The 10,330-nt window shown below is 38.0% G+C and overlaps 1 protein-coding gene across 1 annotated transcript in view; it reads left to right on the top strand.

The window, feature by feature from the left end:
• Positions 1-10,330, top strand: part of foxo (forkhead box, sub-group O) — a 100,176-nt gene that overhangs the window by 49,654 nt on the left and 40,192 nt on the right. The gene's annotated exons all lie outside the window — the stretch shown is intronic.

The following is a 10,330-nucleotide window of genomic DNA, read 5'->3' as shown; positions in this document are numbered from 1 at the left end:
ATTCATTCTATAATCATAATTATTAATTCTAATTAATTTGCCAGTGCTATGGCCAACGCGGAAATTGATCATACTTGTGAGCTCTCGATAGCTGTCTGCCCTTTCTGTGACGGTTCGCTCGCTGTTCCTCCGTCCGGTGCCACTGGACCTGCGGTATTAATCACTGGTAAGGAGTGTAACCATTTGGTGCACTTGAAGTGCTTTATGATTAAAACAAAAACTCTTAAAGAGCGAAAAATACCTTGTCCGTTCAAAAAGTGCGTCGCGAATATTGATATCAAAGCGCTACGTGAAATCGTCGTTCAAAAATCACCAATCGCCGAAAGCATTCGTCTCATCATCAATAACGCTACCAGAGCTCAGCTCACTGAGATGAATATCGCGATGAATACTCAGCACGAACGTAATTCTCAGCTCGCTTCAGAACTTCGACAGCTTCTACAACAAAATGCAGCATTAACCGAAGAAATTCGAGAAAAAGATAAGCTGATCAAAACGTTACAAACCTCCGCTCCTGCGTCGATGCCAGCGATCGCCATTCCTGAGATGAATCTGTCCGAATCGAGCTCTGATGATGAAAAAGCTGCTGTTCCAGCCAAAATCGATTCGCCGCTGCCATCTGATTCCGGTACGTCTGCTAAACATACGATTACAGTTGAAAAATTACGTGCAGCATTAGAAAGCTTTGTCGCCGAAAATTCCGACCTTCAGCCCTCAACATCTGGATATGTACCTCCACGTCAATGCGATCAATACTCGATTTCTTCAGCTTCATCGACTACATCAGATATCAACTTCGAAGAAGTCTTTCATCCAGTACTCCAGCCATCGGCTCCAGCACACGTACACGAAGCAGCGCCTGTTCCAGCTCCAATTATACCTGTAAACAGAGAGAATGCACGATTAAAAATCAACAGAATTGATATAAGACCGAACCAGCCTATTACATATTATCATAAACCAACATATGGTGTATTTTCGAAGCTGCGCATTCCTCAAAATGGTATTGTGACAACAGCCACATTTCACTCTTTAGTAGCGGAACTGCCTTTCTATTTAGATAGACAAATTCCGCGCGATATGGCAAATTACTGTCATGAGCCACAATTTTACTTCTATTTAGTGGCTGGAAAACTCAAGCGTTCAGATCGACGACCCGAACCTGTTTATTTTCTACAAAGTCATTGGTTAATTGGCGATGGAATCATTAATGGCATAGTCGACGATGCTGTAGCAGGAAACATTGACCTTATCAATCAGCTGCCTAACAATTTGTTCATCAATCGTTCAATCTCAATTAAAGATTTACAATCGAACTTGCGCAAATTTGTCATTGTGCTGCCGAAGTATATCATACTATCAATTGGACATCGTGACATTGCCGACAAACGTAAGCTGGATGATATTATTGAAGATGCGAAGCAGCTGATATGTTTTATTAAGAATACGCACGTATCAAAAATCATACTTTTACCACCTATACTTACTAAGGAAAATGACCAGCTTTGCAAAGATTTTCGCGCTTGGCTCCGATACAAGGCTGTATTATTCAGTAATACACGACGAATCATCTACCTTCATGAAATTGAGACAATAATCGATAAACAGGGTCCAACCGAAAATGATCTTCCAGTACTACCGCAGAGTTTCCATCTCGAAATCTTGCTGGGATTGATTCCATATCTAGCTGATAAGCGACTACGAAAACCATACCTCAAGCGACCGAACTCTCCGAGCTTTAGAAGAGCTGAAAAACGACGTTAATGATTTGTATTAATTACCATGTATTATTGATTCTATCGATATTTTCGCAATTATCATTTTTTATAAAATAGATAAATACAGTTCGGTGATTGATAACGCTGGTTACGTCATAAAAACGAAAAAATAGCTCAATTTTCAAGCCAATCAAAAGCTAGTATTATTTTTTCACTTTTTTCTTTTTATTTTTCCCGGCGACAAGATTTATTTTTTATTTATTATTCCAAAGAATATGTATATTATTTCTATTTTCTAGTCATTTGTTCATTTACAACGAGTACAACCTTTTAGTTCGAACCTGATTTATTATTTCTATTTATTCTATTATTTCTATCAATTTTGAAGGAATGGCTGATTTACAAGAAAATACTTATTCATATGTATTCTATGCGGCAAATGAGCAAATCAACATTTGGTACCAAAATTCTGTTTCAGCACTGTGGAATGCCAGCATTATTCATTATAGATGCGAAAACTCAGAAAAATTAACTCTACCTAAATTTGACTTGGGAATCTACGATATCAATTCTAAAAAATTTACTCAAACACCTCGACATAGTAATTACAAATACGCCTGTGATGGAATTAATTTACTCAAATTTTCAGATATTGATTCTAATTCGTTCGAAATTAATTCTAACAAGTTGGTAGTTACGCAAGATACACGAATCCTCAGCGATTATGATTTATTCTTTGCGTGCAAAAATATCAATCTTCAACATCTTTTAATTCCTCGCTTCAAATTAGTTCAAGGCGTTCCAGGTTGCGGTAAAACTACATACATTTTGAACAATATTCAAAATAATGGTGATTTGGTTTTATTCCCAACGAAAGACAGTGCAGAGAATTTTCGCAGGCGTTTTAATGAGAAAAATGGACTTTCAATCAATGAAATTACTCTACGACGAAACTACCGAACTATTGATTCTTATTTGATGAGCCAAAATACATCTCGCTACTCTCGAATATTTATTGATGAAGCTTTCTTAATTCACTTTGGCCAAATTATATTTGCAGTAGAGAAAGCTCGAGCTTCAGAAGTAATTTTAGTCGGAGACAGACATCAAATACAGTACATCAATCGCTCGCCTATACCATCAATCCATTTTTCCTGCATTCCTGAGTATTTAATTGCGGAAATAGAATTTTTGAACATTTCATTTCGGTGCACTCTTACCACCACAGCATTATTATCGGAATTTTATCAACACGGAATGCTGTCTACTTCACAAGTATACGACGAAATGAACCTACATACGTTGAAAAACGTCAATAATTTGCCTTATTCTATTGATTCTCATTACCTAGTATTTACGCAAAACGAAAAGCAAATACTAGCCAGCAGAGGATTTCCTGTAAACACCATACACGAGTACCAGGGAAAACAAGCCGAAAATATTATATTAGTTCGATTAATTCATCATCAGAATTCAATTTATGATAGCCTACCACATATCATAGTGGCTTTCAGTCGACATACCAAGAAGCTAGATTATTATACAGTAAATAATTTAGACCTACCTTCTTCACTGATTCTGCATTCATGTAAGTTGACTCTGCACGATTTCAATGCGGTATGTATTCTTCCCATTGGTACTCCTAAATAAAAAAAATGTTACAATTAATAATGAGTTTTTACAATTTTATTCTCATACATGGAAATGAATTTTTACATACATTTGAATATTTCCAGTTCATATTTTTCTATTGTATTTTCAAGTTTCAATTTTTATTTACGAAAATACCTGATATTCTTTTTTCATTTTTTCATACTGTAAATATTGTTGTTATTTTTTATTCTCTACTTTAGCTACTTTTGCATTTTTCACTTACTGTATTTTGTAACTTTTTATGTTTTTTTCTGCTTTGTATTTTTTACTCTTGAGTTTAATTTTCCATGTATCTTTCTTCTATCTTTATCCCTGGAATATCTTGGTTGAGTTGTAGGGATTCCTTATTAATTCTATTACTTCCGGTACACACTTCACAAGCACGTAAATATGCTACATAATTCGGGGCAGTGGGCGCGGATGATTAGTATTGATTCTATTGATTCTATTGATTAGCTGATAGGTTGGGCACGCAGATTATTGATGCTGAATATGAAGATTATTGATTCTATTAATTCTATTCTCCCGCTTCTTATTGATTTACGTACCATATTTCTCCCTTGTTCATCTGTCACCTAAATCGGGGCATTTGTAGAGGGAGAAAAAACAGCTTTTTCTGCTACCTAACTGGGAGAAAAAACATTTACTATATTGCCCAACCTGACGCGAATATTCAGCTCGCGGATACTATCAATACATGGGTATTTCCGCGATCTCATGACATAATATTCAGCCAATCATAGCCTAGAAACGCGCGCATCCGCTGCCTCTGCTGCTTGGTCCAGACTCATTTTTACCCTAAGCTCATAGTTGCTAGTTTCACTGTACAGTCAGTATCCAATGTACTGCCGAACTGCCTGGTCAGCTCTCCTAGACTCTCCGAGGCTTAGGGGGCTACCAGTGTGGATTCGGGGGTCAGAATATTCATTCTACTAATTCTATTCGTTCTATAACGCAGTGGATGAAACTAGCCAAGTACATGGAGCTCAGGGGTCACTATTTACGGAAGTGCCTCTTATTTACGTGTCCAATTTTATTGGATAGGGAATCTTTTCACACTGACTTGTGATACTCCCTATAATCATTAATTCTATAAAGTCAGGTGTATTGGAACTTCCGGAAGTGTATCACCATACAACAAGCAATTTTTAATTAATTCCTAGTATGGTTGGAATTAATTATATTGTCTTCCCAACTCAACACAATCCCAGGTATTTATCTTTTCTTTATTAATTTTTTATCCAAAAAATACCAATCCGAGAATAGGCTACGAATTTGTAGTAATTCTCAACCTCCCTTTCCTTCTCCAATAATTACTCTCAAGAGATATCAACTTCATGTTGTTCTTTTCTCGTGATTTGAGATAATTAGATGTACTTGAAGAAGATCTGTGTTCTTATTTACGTAATTAATATTCGTTTCCCAACACTCAAATTCGTCCTATGATGATATTGGTGGCTTGGTCACTCACCCAGAGGAAATAACAAGGAGTAAATTCCCAATTTACGAGTTTTATTTATTCTGGCTCAAACCCCAACCGATATCTAGGGTTGGGCCCCCGTGAGGTTCTCGGACTGAACCAATGGTACTCAGAGGGTCCTGTTCATGTAGAGAGATTCATTACTTTCGTGAATCCTTTCCTAGAAGCTAAGGATCGAAGTAACTAGCACCCCAGATCTGCTTAATCTCCCCCTACAAAGTTGAGTACCTCGAGACAATGTGAAAATAATGGAAGCCCCCCACCCGCCCCCTGAGGGGGCTGGGACCAAACTGATTGCGGGGTTATTACTTACAGGGTGGGTATATATTGTAAAAAAAAATTGAGCGAAATCGAAAGAAATGACTCAAAAACGTTATCACAATGTCATCAAATTTTTTTTAGCAAAAATCCGCTTCTGACCAAGTTTGATCAATTTTTCGTGACTTTATGCTATTGTTTTGATATTTGAGGATGTATTTTTTAGATTTTGCTCAAATTACGAGTATGTACCTGCTGTATAAGTCGGTGATTTTACGGACACTGTTGATTAGGTATTTTTTTATACTGTGAAAATTTGAAACGATTTTAAAAAAATCGTTTGTGGGCCCATGTCTCTTCTCCAAGGGCACCCCCTGAGTCCAAATTTTTTCAGGGACACTTTAAACTGGAAAGTCAATGCGAAGATCTCTATACAGAATTTGGTTGAAATCCCTCAATATTTTTTTTCTCGATACACCCTACCGTACATATCATACGTAAAACTAAAACAGCAGCATAATCTGCAACTAGTTAATACCTAAGGAAAAAAGTTGCGGTCTCAAAGAAACTCATCGAAATCGTTCATTTGAAAGACATTTATCGAATTAGCCCTTCTTACTAGCTACGAGTAATTTGAAGTTATTCGATTCTCGATCACATTTTCAAGCATACTCGTATAATCACACGTGTTGCCTGCAAAACTGGTCAGTGGAAAAATACCTACGAGTGGTAGGACAAAAATCGCGTATCTGAAAAATGCGGGTCATCGATGGTCGCGGTCATCAACGCCTCACCGCTACTCTTCTCTCCATGTATCGCATATCGTAACAATCTGATGAGAAGCCGAAAGAAGATGATTGCGCGCGAGTGCGCAGTGCCCATGCCATGGCGCAGAATATGAACGACGATGGACGATGGACCATGGACCACGGGAGAAACCAGTTCACAAACCTATAGGACGAGCATCGGAGCATCGAGCAATGAGCAAGAGCATCAGCAATCAGCATAATATACGTAGATACGAGTACTGGTACACGATACCAGATAGCCTAGGCAATTACCATCGCCATCGCCATCGCCATTACCATTACACGTATCGCGATCGCGTTCGCGACCTTCAAGGCCGGAAGGCTGGGGCGAGGTGCGGTACCTGGCTCGGGCACGGGTTTTCCCAGACTAGACGCAGGTACTAGACGCGAGATCAGCTCGTCCACCGCGTCCAAGCGTCCATTCCTCAACATCTCTGGCCCTGCGCACCGTTGTTGGCCGTTCGCTCTGGAAAACCTGGCCACAGATACAGATTTTGACCGTCTTGCTTGGCTCGGTCGATTCTCAGCTCATTGCGAAATACGACACGACCGTGGTTGCGGTACTCGCGTCCTCCTTGACAATGGCAATGGCAATCACGCATTCGCGAGTCGGTGTAATTATACGTACATCGTCGTATCGTCCTGCTGTAATTATCCGTCCGATTCTGTTCCCCTGCGACGACCTCCCCCTAGCATTCGTTTCGGTTTCGTTTTCGTAATTCGGTACCGCACTCGTCTCTTCGTCGTCGCGGTCCTCGCGGACGTCTTTCGGAAAAATTATATACCGTTCCGAGCTCACCTCGCCACTGCCGCCGCCGCCGCCGCCGCCGCCGCTTTTTTCCACGCTCCATCGAAATTATAAAGCTGGACGGACGTACGAGTATCGTTTGCGTAATACGTACGAGTAATTACGCGAGGCGAGTACGAGTATTTCGATTGCGATTACGAAGCCAAGTACACGGTCGCGCCGCCCGCCCCCGTGCCCGCGTCTCCCACCATCATCAATATCTACACACACATACACTCGTTCAGGTACTCCAAGTATGTACGACTACATACTACTCGTACATACCTCTACCTATGAAAAAAATTCACCATAAATCGTATCTGCTGCGCGAATTTTATTTATAGAAATTACACCGCCTCCTCGTTCCTCGCTTCCAATCCACTCTATTCTCTATCTCGCGTGTACTTCTTCTCTCGCTTTTGTGCACTGCATGATCTGCACCGCACCGCACCTCACCACCCCTTCTCAGCGATTGAATATTCGCGCGATAAAAAAAATTGCCAAGGTCGACGTTGTATTTCAAACGAGTCAAATACCTTTTGAAAATTTGACAGCGGTTTGTCGAGTCTCATTTTACACAACAGACAAGCAGAAAAGAAATGAAATCGAGTTCGTCGCACCGGTCACGACATTATGGCCGAATTTCTTCGCAGGTGACTCTTTTCCTAGCCAGCTAAATCTTCAACTTACCGAGAGAATCGAGTGATTCTTACATCAAATCGAGCATTTAGTTTGATTTACGAGGGGTGAGGGGAGGGGAGGGGGTGAACAAAAATCAGTAATTCCTTACTGAATATCATAAATTTCCCAAATGCCTCCTGGTTGAGTTCATAAAAAAAATTGTGAAATTTTGGGTGAGTCTGGATTTCCAAAATTTTAGAAAAATGCAATTTTTTTTGAAAACTCCCCTTTTTAAGATGAATGAGCTCAAAAAAGTTTGGTCACAAATTTCTGATTTTTCTGTCAACTTTTAACCCTTTTCTATAAGAAGCAATGAAACTTCCCCCAAAAAAAGGCGAACATTTCAACTTTATTTTATGTTCGAAATTCTTCAAAATCGCTCAAAAATGATTTCGTCGCAATATTTTAAAATCACTCGCCGAATTTTAATCTATTTTGAGAAGTCGCTTGACACTTTTTCAGAAGTTTTGAAAATCATCTCCCAAAGGGGTCATTCCACGTCAATTGGACCAAGAAGTGGTTGGTGGGTTCGGCGATTTATTTGAAATTTTTCCTGTGGAAAGACCTTCCGAAGGGATGACCAATTGACCAATAGCGCAAATCGCAGCCCTCTAGTCCATTTTCAACGGCAGCCAGGGGGTGTCAAAGTTTTCAGTGAACCTAAAATATCATCCATTTAACTCATCAAAAAAAAAAAAATCAAAAATTTGAAAAAATTCAATTCTCAATCCCAAGCATCAAAAAAAGTTTTAATTTATTCAGTTGTCTTATTTTGACCTCTTTCTGACGTATTTCATGAAAAAGTTGAGAAAAATCACACTTACAGCAAAAAAATACAAATTTGTTCATTTTTTGAATTTTTTGGAATTTTGATTTTTTTGTGATAAGTTAATTTCACCGAGTGAAGGGTTTTTTTCAACTTTTTCAACAGATACGTAAATATAGGGGTCAAATGGGTCAACTTTACCAATCAAAACTTTTTTTCATGTTTTAAATCAAGAAATCGCATTTTTTCACAAATTTTAAATTTTTTAAAATCGACTTTGCGACAAGTTACCATCCCAATTTTTTGATATGTTGTTCAGAATGAACAGTTATCCATAATATATTTTTTTCAGAATTTTTGAGAATCGGAAACATATGAAAACTACGTTTTGAAACATTTTGAGCTAATTTTTTGTACGATAAAAAGTGGCAACACTGATTTTTATGATATCACTAAAAAGCCTTTCAAAACCCCTAAGTATGGAAAAAAGTTGCATTTTGGTAGGTATCGCAGTGATCGAGTAATCCACTGATGAAATGGATGATATTTTAGGTTCACTGAAAACTTTGACACCCCCTGGCTGCCTTTGAAAATGGGCTACAGGGCTGCGATTTGCGTCATTAGTCATCCCTGCGGAAGGACTTTCCACAGGAAAAATTTCAAAAAACCGCCGGACCCCCCTACCACTTCTTTGTCCAATTGACGTGGAATGACCCAAATTCCCAATTTTGGACTTGAGAAATTCATCAAAATATGCGAACTTCTTGAAAAATTTTAACCAAAAATAACAACTAGTTTTGGGCTCAAAATTTCTCAAATATTTTTTCCGCCTCAGTATTTGGATTTTTCACGAAACTTTACCCTTTTCGCTTGACAATTTTTTTCAAAAAAATCCTAAAATCGTTAGGTACCTAATTTCAAGCTTGAAAATTTTTCAACATTGCTCAAAAAGAAATTTTGTTCAAGTATTTCAGTTTTTCGCAAAATTGTAGCTCATTTTGATAAGGTGTGTTGCGCTTTTCAAAACTTGTAAAATAAGGACATAATTTTTGACTCGGTTTTTTTGAAAAATGCTAAAAAATCTTTTTTGTCGAAGTAGGGTATCGAATTTCTCACGCAGCTATTTTTTTTGATTAATTCCGCAACATTTCATTTTTGGCTTGAAACCACTTTCAATCAACTCAACGTGTTGAAATTTCAGTTTTTCAATTTTATTTAGCCAAGTTTCGTGGAATTGCAACCCTCATAAAATCTGCTGGAGCCTCCAAAACTGCTCAATATGCTTTGAAACCGTTCCCAGTCGATTCGGGGGGGGGGGGGGGTCGAAACAAAATTCCAAGTTCCAACGTTATAGGTCAATTTGTTGAAATTTTCATTTTTTTTTTCATTTTTTGGCCCTTTGATTTTCAAAAACGCACTCAAAACCGTATTTGTATTATTGTGGTCCAATGCGGCGGATTTTGGTTTCGTCTTTTCAACACTTTTAGAAAAACAATTTCGCTAAACAACGAGGCTTTCGTCGGTAATTAGAGCAACAATTAGCCTTTTTTCGGATATCAAAAAATCAGGAAAAAAGCATTCACCAATTGGTCATGTTTTTTGCAAGATATTTATGAAACTACAGTCGAGAGGAGGGGGATTTTTGATGAAAATTTGTCAATTCATCCTAAAGTTGAAAAAACTTGATATAATAAAAATGATTTTTTGTTTCGATTTTTCACGAAATTTTCCATTTTTATTGTTTCTGAGTGAAATTTTGACATAACACAAAGGGTATTTTACTTTCAACATGAAGGTAACGAAAAAAAATAAGAGAAAAATCGCCGAATAATTTCGTATACTCGTGTATTTATACGAATAGGTAGTTCGTATTTGCCTTGAGCTACGTCGAGCTCAAGTCTGGTCTTCTATCACATGCAGAGATAGATACTAGATAGTAGATACTCTCTAAAATTGAAACAGTCAATTTCACTGCTTAGCAGTCACGACATTTTGCCTTTTTAAAGCAGTAGTTTTTTTTTACTGCAAAACAGTGAAAAATTACTGAATTGGTCAGTAAAAAGTCATTTTGACTGACCAATTCAGTAATTTTTCACTGTTTTGCAGTAAAAAAAACTACTGCTTTAAAAAGGCAAAATGTCGTGACTGCTAAGCAGTGAAATTGACTGCTTTAAATTT

Source organism: Planococcus citri, chromosome 4 (genome assembly GCF_950023065.1).
Source record: "Planococcus citri chromosome 4, ihPlaCitr1.1, whole genome shotgun sequence".
NCBI lineage: Eukaryota > Metazoa > Arthropoda > Insecta > Hemiptera > Pseudococcidae > Planococcus > Planococcus citri.
This window is presented reverse-complemented; position numbering and strand designations above follow the sequence as displayed.